An 18,230-nucleotide genomic window follows, 5' to 3' on the forward strand; every position below is an offset into this window, starting at 1 on the left:
CAGCCGAGTTGCACGGAACAATGTGAAAAGTGTTCATATATAGTAAAAACCTAAGAAATCCGTCCGTTTTCGTCATTTGTTAATGAATCGACCCAAAGGCAGATCGTCACATTGGCCGCTGTTCTCTCTGAAACGGTCGTTCTTATCGTCTGCAAAGCTATGTCGCGTGCTGCGGTATGTGGAGACACTAAAAGCACCATAGTAGAACACAGATGAAGCTTCTAAGTTTATGTAATAGCCAGTAAGATGTAGTACAATTCAAGTTTTAGGTATCGATTATTGACTTTTTAGCTGGCTTTGGTGCCTTGGACATGAGCTAGGACCTGAAGATTCAGCATGAAAGGAGGACTAGCAGCCGAGTATCACGGGAGAATGTGAAAAGTGTTCATATGTAGTAAAAACCTGAGAAATCCGTCCGTTTTTTTCATTTGTTATCGAATCGACTTAAAGCCAGATCGTCACATTGGCCGCTCTTCTCCCTGAAACGGTTGTACTTATTCTCGGCAAAGCTATGTCGCGTGCTGCGGTATGCGGTGACACTAAAAGCAATATAGTAGTACACAGATGAAGCTTCTAAGTTGAAGTAATAGCCAGTAAGACGTAGTACAATTCAGGTTTTAGGTATCGATGATTGACTTTTTAGCCGGCTTTGATGCCTTGGACATGAGCTAGGACCTTAAGATTCTGCATGAAAGGAGGACTAGCAGCCGAGTTGCACGGGAGAATGTGAAAAGTGTTCATATGTAGAAAAAACCTGAGAAATCCGTCCGTTTTCGTCATTTGTTATCGAATCTACTTAAAGCCAGATCGTCACATTGGCCGCTCTTCTCTCTGAAACGGTTGTACTTATCGTCTGCAAAGCTATGTCGCGTGCTGCGGTATCCGGAGACACTAAAAGCACCATAGTAGAACACAGATGAAGCTTCTAAGTTGATGTAATAGCCAGTAAGAAGTAGTACCATTCAAGATTCAGGTATCGATTATTGACTTTTTAGCTGGCTTTGGTGCCTTGGACATGAGCTAGGACCTTAAGATTCTGCATGAAAGGAGGACTAGCAGCCGAGTTGCACGGGAGAATGTGAAAAGTGTTCATATGTAGTAAAAACCTGAGGAATCCGTCCGTTTTCGTCATTTGTTATCGAATCGACTTAAAGCCAGATCGTCACATTGGCCGCTCTTCTCTCTGAAACGGTTGTACTTATCGTCTGCAAAGCTATGTCGCGTGCTGCGGAATGCGGACACTTTTAAAGCACCATAGTAGAACCTAGATGAAGCTTCTAAGTTGATGTAATAGCCAGTAGGAAGTAGTACAATTCATGTTTTAGGTATCGATTATTGACTTTTTAGTTGGCTTTGGTACTTTGGACATGAGCTAGGACCTTAAGAATCTGCATGAAAGGAGGACTAGCAGTCGAGTTGCACGGAACAATGTGAAAAGTGTTCATATATAGTAAAAACCTAAGAAATCCGTCCGTTTTCGTCATTTGTTAATGAATCGACCCAAAGGCAGATCGTCACATTGGCCGCTGTTCTCTCTGAAACGGTTGTACTTATTGTCTGCAAAGCTATGTCACGTGCTGCGGTATTCGGAGACACTAAAAGCTCCATAGAAAAACACTGATGAAGCTTCTAAGTTGATGTAATAGCCAGTAAGAAGTAGTAAAATTCAAGTTTTAGGTATCGATTATTGACTTTTTGGCTGGCTTTGGTGCCTTGGACATGAGCTAGGACCTTAAGATTCTGCATGAAAGGAGGACTAGCAGCCGAGTTGCACGGGGGAAATGAAAAGTGTTCATATGTAGTAAAAACCTGACAAATCCGTCCGTTTTCGTCATTTGTTATCGAATCGACTTAAGCCAGATCGTCACATTGGCCGCTCTTCTCTCTGAAACGGTTGTACTTATCGTCTGCAAAGCTATGTCGCGTGCTGCGGTATCCGGAGACACTAAAAGATCCATAGTAGATTACAGATGAAGCCTCTAAGTTGATGTAATAGCCAGTAAGACGTAGTACAATTCAAGTTTTAGGTATCGATTATTGACTTTTTAGCTGGCTTAGGTGCCTTGGACATGAGGTAGGACCTTAAGATTCTGCATGAAATGAGGACTAGCAGCCGAGTTGCATGGGAGAATGCGAAAAGTTTTTCATATGTAGTAAAAACCTGAGAAATCCGTCCGTTTATGTCATTTGTTATCGAATCGACTTAAAGCCAGATCGTCACATTGGCCGCTCTTCTCCCTGAAACGGTTGTACTTATCGTCTGCAAAGCTATGTCGCGTGCTGCGGTATGCGGAGACACTAAAAGCACCATAGTAGAACACAGATGAAGCTTCTAAGTTGATGTAATAGCCAGTAAGAAGTAGTACAATTCAAGTTTCAGGTATCGATTATTGACTTTTTAGCTGGCTTTGGTGCCTTGGACATGAGCTAAGACCTTAAGATTCTGCATGAAAGGAGGACTAGCAGCCGAGTTGCATGGGGGAAATGAAAAGTGTTCATATGTAGTAAAAACCTGACAAATCCGTCCGTTTTCGTCATTTGTTATCGAATCGACTTAAGCCAGATCGTCACATTGGCCGCTCTTCTCTCTGAAACGGTTGTACTTATCGTCTGCAAAGCTATGTCGGGTGCTGCGGTATGCGGACACTTTAAAAGCACCATAGTAGAACATAGATGAAGCTTCTAAGTTGATGTAATAGCCAGTAGGAAGTAGTACAATTCAAGTTTTAGGTATCGATTATTGACTTTTTAGTAGGCTTTGGTACTTTGGACATGAGCTAGGACCTTAAGAATCTGCATGAAAGGAGGACTAGCAGCCGAGTTGCACGGAACAATGTGAAAAGTGTTCATATATAGTAAAAACCTAAGAAATCCGTCCGTTTTCGTCATTTGTTAATGAATCGACCCAAAGGCAGATCGTCACATTCGCCGCTGTTCTCTCTGAAACGGTTGTACTTATTGTCTGCAAAGCTATGTCACGTGCTGCGGTATTCGGAGACACTAAAAGCACCATAGAAAAACACTGATGAAGCTTCTAAGTTGATGTAATAGCCAGTAAGAAGTAGTACAATTCAAGTTTCAGGTATCGATTATTGACTTTTTAGCTGGCTTTGGTGCCTTGGACATGAGCTAAGACCTTAGGATTCTGCATGAAAGGAGGACTAGCAGCCGAGTTGCATGGGAGAATGTGAAAAGTGTTCATATGTAGTAAAAACCTGAGTAATCCGTCCGTTTTCGTCATTTGTTATCGAATCGACTTAAAGCCAGATCGTCACATTGGCCGCTGTTCTCTCTGAAACGGTTGTACTTATCGTCTGCAAAGCTATGTCGGGTGCTGCGGTATGCGGACACTTTAAAAGCACCATAGTAGAACATAGATGAAGCTTCTAAGTTGATGTAATAGCCAGTAGGAAGTAGTACAATTCAAGTTTTAGGTATCGATTATTGACTTTTTAGTTGGCTTTGGTACTTTGGACATGAGCTAGGACCTTAAGAATCTGCATGAAAGGAGGACTAGCAGCCGAGTTGCACGGAACAATGTGAAAAGTGTTCATATATAGTAAAAACTAAGAAATCCGTCCGTTTTCGTCATTTGTTAATGAATCGACCCAAAGGCAGATCGTCACATTGGCCGCTGTTCTCTCTGAAACGGTTGTACTTATTGTCTGCAAAGCTATGTCACGTGCTGCGGTATTCGGAGACACTAAAAGCACCATAGAAAAAAACTGATGAAGCTTCTAAGTTGATGTAATAGCCAGTATGAAGTAGTACAATTCAAGTTTTAGGTATCGATTATTGACTTTTTGGCTGGCTTTGGTGCCTTGGACATGAGCTAGGACCTTAAGATTCTGCATGAAAGGAGGACTAGCAGCCGAGTTGCACGGGGGAAATGAAAAGTGTTCATATGTAGTAAAAACCTGACAAATCCGTCCGTTTTCGTCATTTGTTATCGAATCGACTTAAGCCAGATCGTCACATTGGCCGCTCTTCTCTCTGAAACGGTTGTACTTATTGTCTGCAAAGCTATGTCGCGTGCTGCGGTATCCGGAGACACTAAAAGATCCATAGTAGATTACAGATGAAGCCTCTAAGTTGATGTAATAGCCAGTAAGACGTAGTACAATTCAAGTTTTAGGTATCGATTATTGACTTTTTAGCTGGCTTAGGTGCCTTGACCATGAGGTAGGACCTTAAGATTCTGCATGAAATGAGGACTAGCAGCCGAGTTGCATGGGAGAATGCGAAAAGTGTTCATATGTAGTAAAAACCTGAGAAATCTGTCCGTTTATGTCATTTGTTATCGAATCGACTTAAAGCCAGATCGTCACATTGGCCGCTCTTCTCCCTGAAACGGTTGTACTTATCGTCTGCAAAGCTATGTCGCGTGCTGCGTTATGCGGAGACACTAAAAGCACCATAGTAGAACACAGATGAAGCTTCTAAGTTGATGTAATAGCCAGTAAGAAGTAGTACAATTCAAGTTTCAGGTTTCGATTATTGACTTTTTAGCTGGCTTTGGTGCCTTGGACATGAGCTAAGACCTTAAGATTCTGCATGAAAGGAGGACTAGCAGCCGAGTTGCACGGGAGAATGTGAAAAGTGTTCATATGTAGTAAAAACCTGAGTAATCCGTCCGTTTTCGTCATTTGTTATCGAATCGACTTAAAGCCAGATCGTCACATTGGCCGCTCTTCTCTCTGAAACGGTTGTACTTATCGTCTGCAAAGCTATGTCGGGTGCTGCGGTATGCGGACACTTTAAAAGCACCATAGTAGAACATAGATGAAGCTTCTAAGTTGATGTAATAGCCAGTAGGAAGTAGTACAATTCAAGTTTTAGGTATCGATTATTGACTTTTTAGTTGGCTTTGGTACTTTGGACATGAGCTAGGACCTTACGAATCTGCATGAAAGGAGGACTAGCAGCCGAGTTGCACGGAACAATGTGAAAAGTGTTCATATATAGTAAAAACCTAAGAAATCCGTCCGTTTTCGTCATTTGTTAATGAATCGACCCAAAGGCAGATCGTCACATTGGCCGCTGTTCTCTCTGAAACGGTTGTACTTATTGTCTGCAAAGCTATGTCACGTGCTGCGGTATTCGGAGACACTAAAAGCACCATAGAAAAACACTGATGAAGCTTCTAAGTTGATGTAATAGCCAGTAAGATGTAGTAAAATTCAAGTTTTAGGTATCGATTATTGACTTTTTGGCTGGCTTTGGTGCCTTGGTCATGAGCTAGGACCTTAAGATTCTGCATGAAAGGAGGACTAGCAGCTGAGTTGCACGGGGGAAATGAAAAGTGTTCATATGTAGTAAAAACCTGACAAATCCGTCCGTTTTCGTCATTTGTTATCGAATCGACTTAAGCCAGATCGTCACATTGGCCGCTCTTCTCTCTGAAACGGTTGTACTTATCGTCTGCAAAGCTATGTCGCGTGCTGCGGTATCCGGAGACACTAAAAGATCCATAGTAGATTACAGATGAAGCCTCTAAGTTGATGTAATAGCCAGTAAGACGTAGTACAATTCAAGTTTTATGTATCGATTATTGACTTTTTAGCTGGCTTAGGTGCCTTGGACATGAGGTAGGACCTTAAGATTCTGCATGAAATGAGGACTAGCAGCCGAGTTGCATGGGAGAATGCGAAAAGTGTTCATATGTAGTAAAAACCTGAGAAATCCGTCCGTTTATGTCATTTGTTATCGAATCGACTTAAAGCCAGATCGTCACATTGGCCGCTCTTCTCCCTGAAACGGTTGTACTTATCGTCTGCAAAGCTATGTCGCGTGCTGCGGTATGCGGAGACACTAAAAGCACCATAGTAGAACACAGATGAAGCTTCTAAGTTGATGTAATAGCCAGTAAGAAGTAGTACAATTCAAGTTTCAGGTATCGATTATTGACTTTTTAGCTGGCTTTGGTGCCTTGGACATGAGCTAAGACCTTAAGATTCTGCATGAAAGGAGGACTAGCAGCCGAGTTGCACGGGAGAATGTGAAAAGTGTTCATATGTAGTAAAAACCTGAGTAATCCGTCCGTTTTCGTCATTTGTTATCGAATCGACTTAAAGCCAGATCGTCACATTGGCCGCTCTTCTCTCTGAAACGGTTGTACTTATCGTCTGCAAAGCTATGTCGGGTGCTGCGGTATGCGGACACTTTAAAAGCACCATAGTAGAACACAGATGAAGCTTCTAAGTTGATGTAATAGCCAGTAAGAAGTAGTACAATTCAAGTTTTAGGTACCGATTATTGATTTTTTAGCTGGCTTTGGTGCCTTGGACATGAGCTAGGACTTTAAGATTCTGCATGAAAGGAGGACTAGCAGCCGCGTTGCATGGAGAATGTGAAAAGTTTTCATATGTAGTAAAAACCTGAGAAATACGTCCGTTTTCGTCATTTGTTGTCGAAACGACTTATAGCCAGGTCGTCACATTGGCCGCTCTTCTCTCTGAAACGGTTGTACTTATCGTCTGCAAAGCTATGTCGCGTGCAGCGTTATGCGGAGACACTAAAAGTACCATAGTAGAACACAGATGAAGCTTCTAAGTTGATGTAATAGCCAGGAAGATGTAGTACAATTCAAGTTTTAAGTATCGATTATTGACTTTTTAGCTGGCTTTGGTGCCTTGGACATGAGCTAGGACCTGAAGATTCAGGATGAAAGGAGGACTAGCAGACGAGTTGCACGGGAGAATGTGAAAAGTGTTCATATGTAGTAAAAACCTGAGATATCCGTCCGTTTTTGTAATTTGTTATCGAATCGATTTAAAGCCAGATCGTCACATTGGCCGCTCTTCTCCCTGAAACGGTTGTACTTATCGTCTGCAAAGCTATGTTGCGTGCTGCGGTATGCGGAGACACTAAAAGCAATTTAGTAGTACACAGATGAAGCTTCTAAGTTGAAGTAATAGCCAGTAAGACGTAGTACAATTTAGGTTTTAGGTATCGATGATTGACTTTTTAGCTGGCTTTGGTGTCTTGGACATGAGCTAGGACCTTAAGATTCTGCATGAAAGGAGGACTAGCAGCCGAGTTGCATGGGAGAATGTGAAAAGTGTTCATATGTAGAAAAAACCTGAGAAATCCGTCCGTTTTCGTCATTTGTTATCGAATCGATTTAAAGCCAGATCGTCACATTGGCCGCTCTTCTCTCTGAAACGGTTGTACTTATTGTCTGCAAAGCTATGTCACGTGCTGCGGTATTCGGAGACACTAAAAGCACCATAGAAAAACACTGATGAAGCTTCTAAGTTGATGTAATAGCCAGTTAGATGTTGTAAAATTCAAGTTTTAGGTATCGATTATTGACTTTTTGGCTGGCTTTGGTGCCTTGGACATGAGCTAGGACCTTAAGATTCTGCATGAAAGGAGTACTAGCAGCCGAGTTGCACGGGGGAAATGAAAAGTGTTCATATGTAGTAAAAACCTGACAAATCCGTCCGTTTTCGTCATTTGTTATCGAATCGACTTAAGCCAGATCGTCACATTGGCCGCTCTTCTCTCTGAAACGGTTGTACTTATCGTCTGCAAAGCTATGTTGCGTGCTGCGGTATCCGGAGACACTAAAAGATCCATAGTAGATTACAGATGAAGCCTCTAATTTGATGTAATAGCCAGTAAGAAGTAGTACAATTCAAGTTTTAGGTATCGATTATTGACTTTTTTGCTGGCTTTGGTGCCTTGGACATGAGATAGGTCCTTAAGATTCTTCATGAAAGGAGGACTAGCTGCCGAGTTGCACGGGAAAATGTGAAAAGTGTTCATATGTAGTAAAAACCTTAGAAATCCGTTCGTTTTCGCCATTTGTTATCGGATTGACTTAAAGCCAGATCGTCACATTGGCCGCTCTTCTCTCTGAAACGGTTGTACTTATCGTCTGCAAAGCTATGTCGCGTGCTGCGGAATGCGGACACTTTAAAAGCACCATAGTAGAACCTAGATGAAGCTTCTAAGTTATGTAATAGCCAGTAGCAAGTAGTACAATTCATGTTTTAGGTATCGATTATTGACTTTTTAGTTGGCTTTGGTCAATTGGACATGAGCTAGGACAGTAAGATTCTGCACGAAAGGAGGACTAGCAGCCGAGTTGCACGGGAGAATGTGAAAAGTGTTCATATGTAGTAAAAACCTTAGAAATCCGACCGTTTTCGTCATTTGTCATGGAATCGACTTAACGCCAGATCGTCACATTGGCCGCTCTTCTCCCTGAAATGGTTGTACTTATCGTCTGCAAAGTTAAGTCGCGTGCAGCATTTTGCGGAGACACTAAAAGCACCATAGTAGAACACAGATGAAGTTACTAAGTTGATGTAATAGCCAGTAAGAATTAGTACAATTTAAGTTTTAGGTATCGATTATTGACTTCTTAGCTGGCTTTGGTTCCTTGGACATGAGCTAGGACCTTAAGATTCTGCATGAAAGGAGGACTAGCAGCCGCGTTCCATGGGAGTATGTGAAAAGTGTTCATATGTAGAAAAAACCTGAGAAATGCGTCCGTTTTTGTCATTTGTTATCGAATCGACTTAAAGCCAGATCGTCACATTGGCCGCTCTTCTCACTGAAACGGTTGTACTTATTGTCTGCAAAGCTATGTCACGTGCTGCGGTATTCGGAGACACTAAAAGCACCATAGTAGAACACAGATGAAGCTTCTAAGTTGATGTAATAACCAGTAAGAAGTAGTAAAATTCAAGTTTTAGGTATCGATTATTGACTTTTTGGCTGGCTTTGGTGCCTTGGACATGAGCTAGGACCTTAAGATTCTGCATGAAAGGAGGACTAGCAGCCGAGTTGCATGGGAGAATGCGAAAAGCGTTTATATGTAGTAATAACCTGAGAAATCCGTCCGTTTTCGTCATTTGTTATCGAATCCACTTAAAGCCAGATCGTCACATTGGCCGCTCTTCTCTCTGAAACCGTTGTACTTATCGACTGCAAAGCTATGTCGCGTGCTGCGGTATGCGGAGACACTAAAAGCACCATAGTTGAACACAGATGAAGCTTCTAAGTTGATGTAATAGCCAGTAAGAAGTAGTACAATCCAAGTTTTAGGTATCGATTATTGACTTTTTAGCTGGCTGTGATGCCTTGGACATGAGCTAGGACCTTAAGATTTTGCATGAAAGGGGGACTAGCAACCGAGTTGCATGGGAGAATGCGAAAAGTGTTCATACGTAGTAAAAACCTTAGAAATCCGTCCGTTTACGTCATTTGTTATCGAATCGAGTTAAAGCCAGATCGTCACATTGGCCGCTCTTCTCTCTGAACTGGTTGTACTTATTGTCTGCAAAGATATGTCGCGTGCTGCGGTATGCGGATACACTAAAAGCTTCATAGTAGAACACAGATAAAGCTTCTAAGTTGATGTAATACGCAGTAATAAGTAGTACAATTCAAGTTTTAGGTATCGATTATTGACTTTTTAGCTGGCTTTGGTGCCTTGGACATGAGCTTGGACCTTAAGATTCTGCATGAACGGAGGTCTAGCAGCCGCGTTGCAGGGGAGTATGTGAAAAGTGTTCATATGTAGTAAAAACCTGAGAAATCCGTCCGTTTTCGTCATTTGTTATGGAATCGACTTAAAGCCAGAACGTCAGACTGGCCGCTCTTCTCTCTGAAACGGTTGTACTTATCGTGTGCAAAGCTATGTCGCGTGCTGCGGTATGCGGAGACACTAAAAGCACCATAGTAGAACACAGATGAAGCTTCTAAGTTGATGTAATAGCCAGTGGGAGGTAGTACAATTCAAGTTTTAGGTACCGATTATTTACTTTTTAGCTGGCTTTGGTGCCTAGGACATGAGCTAGGACCTTAAGATTCTGCATGAAAGGAGAACAAGCAGCCGAGATGCATGGGAAATGTGAAAAGTGTTCATATGTAGTAAAAACCTGAGAAATTCGTCCATTTTCGTTATTTGACATCGAATCGACTCAAAGCCAGATCGTCACATTGGCCGCTCTTCTCTCTGAAACCGTTGTACTTATCGCCTGCAATGCTATGTCGCGTGCTCCGGTATGCGGAGACACTAAAAGCACCATTGTAGAACACAGATGAAGCTTCTAAGTTGATGTAATAACCAGTAAGAAGTAGTACAATTCAAGTTTTAGGTATCGCTTACTGATTTTTTAGCTGGCTTTGGTGCCTTGGACATGAGCTACGACTTTAAGATTTTGCATGAAAGGGGGACTAGCAACAGAGTTGCATGGGAGAATGCGAAAAGTGTTCATATGTAGTAAAAACCTTAGAAATCCGTCCGTTTACTTCATTTGTTATCGAATCGACTTAAAGCCAGATCGTCACATTGGCCGCTCTTCTCTCTGAAACGGTCATTCTTATCGCCTGCAAAGCTATGTCGCGTGCTGCGGTATGTGGAGACACTAAAAGCACCATAGTAGAACACAGATTAAACTTCTAAATTGATGTAATAGCCAGTAAGAAGTGGTACAATTCAAGTTTTAGGTATCGATTATTGACTTTTTACCCTTCTTTGGTGCCTTGGACATGAGCTAGGACCTTAAGATTCTGTATGAAAGAAGGACTAGCAGCCGAGTTGCATGGGAGAATGTGAAAAGTGTTCATATGTAGTAAAAACATGAGAAATCCGTCCGTTTTCGTCATTTGTTATCGAATCGACGTAAAGCCAGATCGTCACATTGGCTGCTCTTCTCTCTGAAACGGTTGTACTTATTGTGTGCAAAGCTATGTCGGGTGCTGCGGTATGCGGAGACACTAGAAGCACAATAGTAGAACACAAATGAAACTTCTAAGTTGATGTAATAGCCAGTAAGAAGTGGTACAATTCAAGTTTTAGGTATCGATTATTGACTTTTTACTCTTCTTTGTTGCCTTGGACATGAGCTAGGACCTTAAGATTCTGCATGAAAGGACGACTAGCAGCCGAGTAGCACGGGAGAATGTGAAAAGTGTTCATATGTAGTAAAAACCTGATAAATCCGTTTGTTTTCGTCATTTGTTATAGAATCGACTTAAAGCCAGATCGTCACATTGGCCGCTCTTCTCTCTGAAACGGTTGTACTGCAAAGCTATGTCGCGTGCTGCAGTATGCGGAGACACTAAAAGCACCATGGTAGAACACAGATGAATCTTCTAAGTTGATGTAATAGCCAGTAAGAAGTAGTACAATTTAAGTTTTAGGTATCGATTATTGACTTTTTAGCTGGCTTTGGTACTTTGGACATGAGCTAGGACATTAAGAATCTGCATGAAAGGAGGACTAGCAGCCGAGTTGCACGGGACAATGTGAAAAGTGTTCATATATAGTAAAAACCTAAGAAATCCGTCCGTTTTCGTCATTTGTTAATGAATCGACCCAAAGGCAGATCGTCACATTGGCTGCTGTTCTCTCTGAAACGGTCGTTCTTATCGTCTGCAAAGCTATGTCGCGTGCTGCGGTATGCGGAGACACTAAAAGCAATATAGTAGTACACAGATGAAGCTTCTAAGTTGAAGTAATAGCCAGTAAGATGTAGTACAATTTAGGTTTTAGATATCGATGATTGACTTTTTATCTGGCTTTGATGCCTTGGACATGAGCTAGGACCTTAAGATTCTGCATGAAAAGAGGACTAGCAGCCGAGTTGCATGGGAGAATGTGAAAAGTGTTCATATGTAGTAAAAACCTGAGAAATCCGTTTGTTTTCGTCATTTGTTATAGATTCGACTTATAGCCAGATCGTCACATTGGCCGCTCTTCTCTCTGAAACGGTTGTACTTATCGTCTGCAAAGCTATGTTGCGTGCTGCGGTATGCGGAGACACTAAAAGCACCATAGTAGAACACAGATGAAGCTTCTAAGTTGATGTAATAGCCAGTAAGAAGTAGTACATTTCAAGTTTTAGGTATCGATTATTGACTTTTTAGCTGGCTTTGGTGCCTTGGACATGAGCTAGGACCTTAAGATTGTGCATGAAAGGAGGACTAGCAGCCGAGTTGCAGGGGAGTATGTGAGAAGTGTTCATATGTAGTAAAAACCTGAGAAATCCGTCCGTTTTCGTCATTTGTTATCGACTCGAATTAAAGCCAGATCGTCACATTGGCCGCTCTTCTCTCTGAAACGGTCGTACTTATCGTCTGCAAAGCTATGTCGCGTGCTGCGGTATGTGGAGACACTAAATGCACCATAGTAGAACACAGATGAAGCTTCTAAGTTGATCTAATTGCCAGTATGAAGTAGTACAATTCAAGTTTTAAGTATCGATTATTGTCTTTTTAGCTGGCTTTGGTGCCTTGGACATGAGCTAAGACCTTAAGATTCTGCATTAAAGGAGGACTAGCAGCCGAGTTACACGGGAGAATGTGAAAAGTGTTCATATGTAGTAAAAACCTGAGAAATCCGTCCGTTTTCGTCATTTGTTATCGAATCGACTTAAAGCCAGATCGTCACATTGGCCGCTCTTCTCCCTGAAACGGTTGCACTTATCGTCTACAAAGCTATGTCGCGTGCTGCGGTATGCGGAGACACTAAAAGCACCATAGTAGAACTCAGATGAAGCTTCTAATTTGATGTAATAGCCAGTAAGAAGTAGTACAATTCAAGTTTTAGGTATCGATTATTGACTTTTTAGCTGGCTTTGGTGCCTTGGACAGGAGCTAGGACCTTAAGATTCTGCATGAAAGGAGGACCAGCAGCCGAGTTGCACGGGAGAATGTGAAAAGTGTTCGTATGTAGTAAAAACCTGAGAAAATCGTCCGTTTTCGTCATTTGTTATCGAATCGACTTAAAGCCAGATCGTCACATTGGCCGCTCTTCTCTCTGAAACGGTTGTACTTATCGTCTGCAAAGCTATGTCGCGTGCTGCGGTATGCGGAGACACTAAAAGCACCATAGTAGAACACAGATGAAGCTTTTAAGTTGATGTAATAGCCAGAAAAAGTAGTACAATTCAAGTTTTAGGTATCGATTATTGACTTTTTAGCTGGCTTTGGTGCCTTGGACATGAGCTAGGACCTTAAGATTCTGAATGAAAGGAGGACTAGCAGCCGAGTTGCATGGGAGAATGTGAAAAGTGTTCATATGTAGAAAAAACCTGAGAAATCCGTCCGTTTTCGTCTTTTGTTATCGAATCGACTTAAAGCCATATCGTCACATTGCCGCTCTTCTCTCTGAAACGATTGTACTTATCGTCTGCAAAGCTATGTCGCGTGCTCCGGTATGCGGAGACACTAAAAGCACCATCGTAGAACACACATGAAGGTTCTAAGTTGATGTAATAGCCAGTAAGAAGTAGTACAATTTAAGTTTTAGGTATCGATTATTGACTTATTAGCTGGCTTTGGTGCCTTGGACATGAGCTAGGACCTTAAGATTCTGCATGAAAGGAGGACTAGCAGCCGCGTTGCAAGGGAGTATGTGAAAAGTGTTCACATGTAGTAAATACCTGAGAAATCCGTCCGTTTTCGTCTTTTGTTATCGAATCGAGTTAAAGCCAGATCGTCACATTGGCCGCTCTTCTCCCTGAAACGGTTGTACTTATCGTCTGCAAAGCTATGTCGCGTGCTGCGGTATGCGGAGACACTAAAAGCACCATAGTAGAACACAGATGAAGCTTCTAACTTGATGTAATAGCCAGTAAGAAGTAGTACAATTCAAGTTTTAGGTATCGATTATTGACTTTTTAGCTGGCTTTGGTGCCTTGGACATGAGCTAGGACCTTAAGATTCTGCATGAAAGGAGGACCAGCAGCCGAGTTGCACGGGAGAATGTGAAAAGTGTTCATATGTAGTAAAAACCTGAGAAATCCGTCCGTTTTCGTCATTTGTTATCGAATCGACTTAAAGCCAGATCGTCACATTGGCCGCTCTTCTCTCTGAAACGGTTGTACTTATCGTCTGCAAAGCTATGTCGGGTGCTGCGGTATGCGGACACTTTAAAAGCACCATAGTAGAACATAGATGAAGCTTCTAAGTTGATGTAATAGCCAGTAGGAAGTAGTACAATTCAAGTTTTAGGTATCGATTATTAACTTTTTAGTTGCCTTTGGTCAATTGGACATGTGCTAGGACCTTAAGATTCTGCACGAAAGGACGACTAGCAGCCGCGTTGCACGGGAGAATGTGAAAAGTGTTCATATGTAGGAAAAACCTGAGAAATCCGTTCGTTTTCGTCATTTGTTATCGAATCGACTTAAAGCCAGATCGTCACATTGGCCGCTGTTCTCTCTGAAACGGTTGTACTTATCGTCTGCAAAGCTATGTCGCGTGCTGCAGTATGCGGAGACACTAAATTCACCATAGTGGACACACAGATGAAGCTTCTAAGTTGATGTAATAGCCAGTAAGAAGTAGTACAATTCAAGTTTTAGGTACCGATTATTGATTTTTTAGCTGGCTTTGGTGCCTTGGACATGAACTAGGACTTTAAGATTCTGCATGAAAAGAGGACTAGCAGCCGCGTTGCACGGAGAATGTGAAAAGTCTTCATATGTAGTAAAACCTGAGAAATCCGTCCGTTTTCGTCATTTGTTGTCGAAACGACTTAAAGCCAGGTCGTCACATTGGCCGCCCTTCTCTCTGAAACGGTTGTACTTATCGTCTGCAAAGCTATGTCGCGTGCTGCGTTATGCGGAGACACTAAAAGCACCATAGTAGAACACAGATGAAGCTTCTAAGTTGATGTAATAGCCAGTAAGAAGCAGTACAATTCAAGTTTTAGAAATCGATTATTGACTTTTAGCTGGCTTTGGAGCCTTGGACATGAGCTAGGACCTTAAGATTCTGCATGAAAGGAGGACTAGCAGCCGAGTTGCATGTGAAATGTGAAAAGTGTTCATATGTAGTAAAAAGCTGAGAAATCCGTCCGTTTTCGTCATTTGTTATCGAATCGACTTAAAGCCAGATCGTCACATTGGCCGCTCTTCTCTCTGAAACGCTTGTACTTATCGTCTGCAAAGCTATGTCGCGTGCTCCGGTATGCGGAGACACTAAAAGCACCATAGTTGAACACAGACGAAGCTTCTAAGTTGATGTAATAGCCAGTAAGAAGTAGTACAATTCAAGTTTTAGGTATCGATTATTGACTTTTTAGCTGGCTTTGGTGCCTTGGACATGAGATAGGACCTTAAGATTCTGCATGAAAGGAGGACTAGCTGCCGAGTTGCACGGGAAAATGTGAAAAGTGTTCATATGTAGTAAAAACCTGAGAAATCCGTTCGTTTTCGTCATTTGTTATCGAATTGACTTCAAGCCAGATCGTCACATTGGCCGCTCTTCTCTCTGAAACGGTTGTACTTATCGTCTGCAAAGCTATGTCGCGTGCTGCGGAATGCGGACACTTTAAATGCACCATAGTAGAACCTAGATGAAGCTTCTAAGTTGATGTAATAGCCAGTAGCAAGTAGTACAATTCATGTTTTAGGTATCGATTATTGACTTTTTAGTTGGCTTTGGTCAATTGGACATGAGCTAGGACAGTAAGATTCTGCACGAAAGGAGGACTAGCAGCCGAGTTGCACGGGAGAATGTGAAAAGTGTTCATATGTAGTAAAAACCTGAGAAATCCGTCTGTTTTCGTCATTTGTTATGGAATCGACTTGAAGCCAGATCGTCACATTGGCCGCTCTTCTCTCTGAAACGGTTGTACTTATCGTCTGCAAAGCTATGTCGCGTGCTGCGGTATGCGGAAACACAAAAATCACCATAGTGGACACACAGATGAAGCTTCTACGTTGATGTAATAACCAGTAAGAAGTAGTACAATTCAAGTTTCAGGTACCGATTACTAATTTTTTAGCTGGCATTGGTGCCTTGGACATGAGCTAGGACTTTAAGATTTTGCATGAAAGGAGGACTAGCAGCCGCGTTGCACGGACAATGTGAAAAGTGTTCATATGTAGTAAAACCTGAGAAATCCGTCCGTTTTCGTCATTTGTTGTCGAAACGACTTAAACCCAGGTCGTCACATTGGCCGCTCTTCTCTCTGAAACGGTTGTACTTATCGTCTGCAAAGCTATGTCGCGTGCTGCGTTATGCGGGGACACTAAAAGCACCATAGTAGAACACAGATGAAACTTCTAAGTTGATGTAATAGCCAGTAAGAAGTAGTACAATTCAAGTTTTAGGTATAGATTATTGACTTTTTAGCTGGCTTTGTTACTTTGGACATGAGCTAGGACCTTAAGAATCTGCATGAAAGGAGGACTAGCAGCCGAGTTGCACGGAACAATGTGAAAAGTGTTCATATATAGTAAAAACCTAAGAAATCCGTCCGTTTTCGTCATTTGTTAATGAATCGACCCAAAGGCAGATCGTCACATTGGCCGCTGTTCTCTCTGAAACGGTCGTTCTTATCGTCTGCAAAGCTATGTCGCGTGCTGCGGTATGCGGAGACACTAAAAGCACCATAGTAGAACACAGATGAAGCTTCTAACTTGATGTAATAGCCAGTAAGAAGTAGTACAATTCAAGTTTTAGGTATCGATTATTGACTTTTTAGCTGGCTTTGGTGCCTTGGACATGAGGTAGGACCTTAAGATTCTGCATGAAATGAGGACTAGCAGCCGAGTTGCATGGGAGAATGCGAAAAGTTTTTCATATGTAGTAAAAACCTCAGAAATCCGTCCGTTTATGTCATTTGTTATCGAATCGACTTAAAGCCAGATCGTCACATTGGCCGCTCTTCTCCCTGAAACGGTTGTACTTATCGTCTGCAAAGCTATGTCGCGTGCTGCGGTATGCGGAGACACTAAAAGCACCATAGTAGAACACAGATGAAGCTTCTAAGTTGATGTAATAGCCAGTAAGAAGTAGTACAATTCAAGTTTCAGGTATCGATTATTGACTTTTTAGCTGGCTTTGGTGCCTTGGACATGAGCTAAGACCTTAAGATTCTGCATGAAAGGAGGACTAGCAGCCGAGTTGCATGGGGGAAATGAAAAGTGTTCATATGTAGTAAAAACCTGACAAATCCGTCCGTTTTCGTCATTTGTTATCGAATCGACTTAAGCCAGATCGTCACATTGGCCGCTCTTCTCTCTGAAACGGTTGTACTTATCGTCTGCAAAGCTATGTCGGGTGCTGCGGTATGCGGACACTTTAAAAGCACCATAGTAGAACATAGATGAAGCTTCTAAGTTGATGTAATAGCCAGTAGGAAGTAGTACAATTCAAGTTTTAGGTATCGATTATTGACTTTTTAGTTGGCTTTGGTACTTTGGACATGAGCTAGGACCTTAAGAATCTGCATGAAAGGAGGACTAGTAGCCGAGTTGCATGGAACAATGTGAAATGTGTTCATATATAGTAAAAACCTAAGAAATCCGTCCGTTTTCGTCATTTGTTAATGAATCGACCCAAAGGCAGATCGTCACATTGGCCGCTGTTCTCTCTGAAACGGTTGTACTTATTGTCTGCAAAGCTATGTCACGTGCTGCGGTATTCGGAGACACTAAAAGCACCATAGAAAAACACTGATGAAGCTTCTAAGTTGATGTAATAGCCAGTATGAAGTAGTACAATTCAAGTTTTAGGTATCGATTATTGACTTTTTGGCTGGCTTTGGTGCCTTGGACATGAGCTAGGACCTTAAGATTCTGCATGAAAGGAGGACTAGCAGCCGAGTTGCACGGGGGAAATGAAAAGTGTTCATATGTAGTAAAAACCTGACAAATCCGTCCGTTTTCGTCATTTGTTATCGAATCGACTTAAGCCAGATCGTCACATTGGCCGCTCTTCTCTCTGAAACGGTTGTACTTATTGTCTGCAAAGCTATGTCGCGTGGTGTGGTATCCGGAGACACTAAAAGATCCATAGTAGATTACAGATGAAGCCTCTAAGTTGATGTAATAGCCAGTAAGACGTAGTACAATTCAAGTTTTAGGTATCGATTATTGACTTTTTAGCTGGCTTAGGTGCCTTGACCATGAGGTAGGACCTTAAGATTCTGCATGAAATGAGGACTAGCAGCCGAGTTGCATGGGAGGATGCGAAAAGTGTTCATATGTAGTAAAAACCTGAGAAATCTGTCCGTTTATGTCATTTGTTATCGAATCGACTTAAAGCCAGATCGTCACATTGGCCGCTCTTCTCCCTGAAACGGTTGTACTTATCGTCTGCAAAGCTATGTCGCGTGCTGCGGTATGCGGAGACACTAAAAGCACCATAGTAGAACACAGATGAAGCTTCTAAGTTGATGTAATAGCCAGTAAGAAGTAGTACAATTCAAGTTTCAGGTATCGATTATTGACTTTTTAGCTGGCTTTGGTGCCTTG

Source organism: Schistocerca gregaria, chromosome 10, assembly GCF_023897955.1.
Source record: "Schistocerca gregaria isolate iqSchGreg1 chromosome 10, iqSchGreg1.2, whole genome shotgun sequence".
NCBI classification, from domain to species: Eukaryota; Metazoa; Arthropoda; class Insecta; order Orthoptera; family Acrididae; genus Schistocerca; species Schistocerca gregaria.